A 5,000-nucleotide genomic window follows, 5' to 3' on the forward strand; every position below is an offset into this window, starting at 1 on the left:
AGTACAGCTTTACTATTAATAGCAGTACACAACATCTGCCAATATGTTAAGGTATCCCACTTAGAAATAAATATATATGTGTATGTGTAGTGTATGCGTGTATGTGTGAGATATAAACATTAGCTTATACGTTTCTAGTGATCATCTAGATTCTAGTACTTATCCTCAACATGAAATATTCCTTACTAAGTACTCTGTACTACTAAGCAGGTCTCCATCATCTGGTTTTTGTCACCAATAAAAAAAATTAATTTGATTTGGCTCTCTCTATTAATGGGAATATATGCTCCATTATGTGTGTGTGGGTGTGTGGGGTGTGGGGGGGGGGTGGATATTGGGCAGAGTACCAAATCTATACTCCGCCAATATTCTTCACTCAATGGGTATTGATTTATGAATAGATTTTTCATGTGTCTATTTGAACTTATATGCAGTGATATTAATATACTGCATTTTAGCCTTTGTTTGATTTATTCATTACATTATTGTTATTCATTGAGTATTTTGATTATAATGTAGAAAATTACCATTTGTATATATATATATATATATATATATATCTCAACGTAGTGAAAGGGTTTGTGCATCGCTGTGATCAGCAAAGCTGTACCAGTTAGGACCTACCATACTAAGTTGGTTTACTGTGAGGGATCAGACTAGTTTCCCACCCTCACCATTCCGCAGTGGCCAGCGTGCTGATTAAAACTGGGCAAACTTCATACGTGACCAAGATTTGTCTGTAGTGAACTAGGAATAGCTGATTTGTTGTTGCTATGCGTGTACACACACATACACACACACACACATATATATATATATATATACACACACACACATATATATATATATATATATATACAGAGAGAGAGAGAGAGAGAGAGAGAGAGAGAGAGAGAGGGGGGGGGTGTATTTGTGTTTGTGTGTAGGATATTTTGAAACATTAAATGTAATGGGTTATCCAAAATACATTACTTGAAATATGAATATGACTGTGAGGTTTGTTTTCTGGAACAAGCGTTACGTAATGCTCAGCTTAACAATAAGTAATGCATATACAATTATCTCTATATTTCCCTATTTGTAAGGCCAATATAAATAAGATAAGTTATTCACCCTTTTAGTAATGTATAAACTTTGCCTTGATGAATAAATCATATATAAAAACATACCGATCATCACTATCGTAAACAAAGAAATAAATAATCATGAACAAGAAAGTCAATATCATTAAATAATAGAGAATATTGAAATGTCATCCCAACACTCTTCAAAATCTAGTAGCCACTCCCCCCTCCCCCCCCCCCCCTGCATATCACATGTCAAATTGGCGTCAAGCCTGAAGAGGAAATAGGATTTTTGTTATGAATAAAGGAATTTTTCTTTGGGGATAAATCCTTCAAGGCGATTGCAGTGTCGAGAGATTTGAGAGATTATATGCTTTTCATTTCAATAGAGTTGAAATATCAACATGGTTTTATTTTTTGTTTATGTACTTTCCGTTTCAATTGACCAAGAGTTTAAATATCAATTTTATTTTAAATTTTTTGGCAATTATTAAAGGCATGAAGCAATCAAAGCTTATTATTCATCAAATTCATTAATTAGATTTTCAAATTTGGAAGGAACTTTCAGTTAGATGAATTATTACAACAAACGATTTGTGATGCTGAATAAAGGTTGTACTAATTAAGTACATATTTAAATGGTGATGCAGCTATCTCTTGTCTTTTAAGTGCTTTCATTACTGCTAAAGTTTTGACAAAATCAAAAGCTCTCTCAAAGTCAATAAGTGTCTTCAATAGTGGTTTGCCATTGGAGGCTGATTACATGGTTAATGTCAGCTATTGAATATAGTGAATCTTATTGATAATGATATAAAATATGAAATTTCGAATAACCGAGTTTTAAATGGTGAGGAATTACTCTATATTTGTTAAATAAAGTTTTAGAGGATTTTTAATCGAGAAGGAAATCATTAATGTCGAGGTTTCACGGAAGATTAGAGTATTTCAATGTGTTACGATTTTATGATAGAGAAGTTTCACATAAGGTTTTATATCAGAAAATCCAATATATAGATTTTTTTAATCTAAAAATAAGTAAATATTAGATAAGAGCTTCTAAGTTAATGGATTAAATTCGTAAAGATATATATATTTTTTTATGATCGACTATATTTGCTGATGCCATATTTTCCTCTTCGTCTGTCAGTTTGTTTACCTTTTTGATTGTTTGTTAGTTTGTTGGTTTGTCCTTCATTTAAAAAGCCTCTTTGTTTATTTCTTTCTTACTTCTATTTCAAAGGTTTCTGCAAGTTTACTTTGAAGGTTTAAAGATCGCCTATGAATGGCAGAAGCAAGGGGCAGTGACAATGCGCTAGAGACTGACCATATATACTCATAATTAGCGTCCAAGCTCCCTTTTCACATAAGATAAAACATTGGAGGGCCAGGCAATGGCTGCTGATGACTCAGCAAGTAGATCTATAAGCACGTCCAAACCCCTCATCCTTAGCTCACAAAGATAGTTAGGTAGTAGACACTACAAGAAACCATTGAGCTTGAGTGGGTTTCGAACCCCAGTCCGGCAGATTGCGAGCAGGGAGGTTTCCAATAGGGTACAACGATATTATATGTGGTAACGTCCCTAACTGGTGATCTCCAGACTGGGATTCGAGTCCAGCTCAAACTCGTTCGTTTCTTTGGTCGCTGCAACCTCACCCTCCTTGTGAGCTAAGGATCAAGGTTTAGGGGAGCCTATAGGTCTATCTGCTAAGTCATCAGCAGCCATTGCCTGGCCCTCCTTGGTCTTAGCTTGGGTGGAGAGGGGGCTTTGAGTCTAGATTCTTTTGCTCCTGTCCCTTGCCTCTGCCATGCATGAACGGCCTTTAAACTTAAGCCTTTAATGATAGTAATAAAGATAATAGTAATAATGATGATGATATTAATAATGAAAACAGTGATAGTAATGTGGTAAAACACACATCCAGCCATTCTCTGCTTTTGTTCATTAGCCAACAGAAACTTCAAAACCTCGTTTTAAACATAATTTCTAATTAACGTTGCCTTTTATTCCTAATGTTGGAGTCATATCTATTCATTTGCAATTAGAACTGACGATGAGAAAAAAAGCTCTTAAAATTCGCCACTGTATTTGTTTGAGAAATTGTTTAGGCGGATTTAATGAGGACTTTTATTTGGAATTTTGTTTTTTTATGTTTGATTGTATACATGATTCTCTCTCTCTCTCTCTCTCTCTCTCTCTCTCTCTCTCTCTCTCTCTCTTTGGTACCTTTTTTAAGTTTGATTGTTTAAATGATTATTCTCTCTCTCTCTCTCTCTCTCTCTCTCTCTCTCTCTCTCTCTCTTTGGTACTTTTTTAAAGTTTGATTGTTTAAATGATTATTCTCTCTCTCTCTCTCTCTCTCTCTCTCTCTCTCTCTCTCTCATTGTTTGGTGATGCCAAGCTTACTTTATACAACGAGCTACCAGCGACTAACCCCATGGCTATGTCCTGTTTCTAAAAATAGCGTTATGCCCCAATAGAACAATTTAGATATCGATATAAATTGGGTATGAAAATTCGAAAACTTGACTATAAATGCCATTCAGAGAAGTTCATTGTATAGGAGGGAATTGAGTAGAGCCTTTTCTGTATCAAATATTGACTTGGGTTAAAGAAATGGAGGGAATAGGTGTAAATTGGAAATTTATCTTATTTCGTAAGAAGGTCGTTATGACAAAATGAAGTATTGGGTGGTGGCGTGGTATGAAGATAGTAAGAAATTAATGGTTTAGTAAAAAAACAGCATTGTGAAGGTGCATAAGAAAATAGATAGGGTAGTCGTAGTATTACTAGTAGTAGTAGTAGTAATAGGAGAGAGAGAGAGAGAGAGAGAGAGAGAGAGAGAGAGAGAGAGAGAGAGATGGCCTGTATCCAAAAATGTAATATTTTTATTTGAACTTTAGGAGCATAAAATTGGTTTACAGATAGTCAATACAAAAAGAAAGCTTCATGAACAATTGGTACAAGTGGGCAAAGTTTCATGAACAAATACTACAATTAGAGAAATCTTATGAACAAATGGTAAAACTAGAGAATGATTCGTGAACAAATGGTACAACTAGAGAAAACTTCATGAACAGACCTGAAATAGTTGGTGTAAAGAGGAGCATCCCCGTGAATGTAGTTGTTGAGGATATAAGACAGTGATTGAAAGGTAAAAGAAAGATAAGCATAAGAACTTGCTGGAATTACAAGCGACATGCTAATAGATAAGGCTTATACTGAAATTGATTGACTGACTAAGGTTTGTAAGGTTGCCGTGGAGGAGGAAAAGTTTCATAGGAATATTTGAAATTAATTGTTGTTCGGTTTTAAAGGTATTGTTGTTCAGTTGTGTAAAGGTAAATGTATAGGAGGAAATTATTAACATTCGGGCTTAAGGCTATTTAGTACACTAAGGTGTCAGTTAGGATTTTTGACTGAAAGAAGTGAGGCAGGTGATAGGACTGACGAAGGAAGACTAATGTGGGTTTAGCTAAGGAACATGGTGTTTGGATCAAATCTAAGTAAAAAAAAAAAAAAAAAAAAAAAAAAAAAAAAAAAAAAAAAAAAAAAACTGTAATTGTCATATATGTACACTTGAACACAGAAATTCCTGGCACACCTCCCTTTGAGGAAGTGCACCCTGACACACATTTACTTCTCGGATGGCAACTAAATTAATAGTGTAATGAGAGAGGCCAGGGGTGCTGGTCGGGGCTACACGTGGGAACTGGCCGAGCAGTAAGGGTGTGGCAGGATACACTTCCTCAGAACGAGGTGTGCTAGAAAAATTTCTGTGTCCTAGTGTACCTAGACATCGCTATTGTTAGAACACGTCGAGCGGGAATGAAAGTTTCGTTAAGGGTGTATGGTTGAGACGACAGATTCTTATGGAAGTGAAGTGTGTTAACGTTTAGAGTAATTAGTCAGTAAAGTAACTTGGTTTGCGTTAT

This window comes from Palaemon carinicauda, chromosome 25, assembly GCF_036898095.1.
Source record: "Palaemon carinicauda isolate YSFRI2023 chromosome 25, ASM3689809v2, whole genome shotgun sequence".
Classification (NCBI taxonomy): domain Eukaryota; kingdom Metazoa; phylum Arthropoda; class Malacostraca; order Decapoda; family Palaemonidae; genus Palaemon; species Palaemon carinicauda.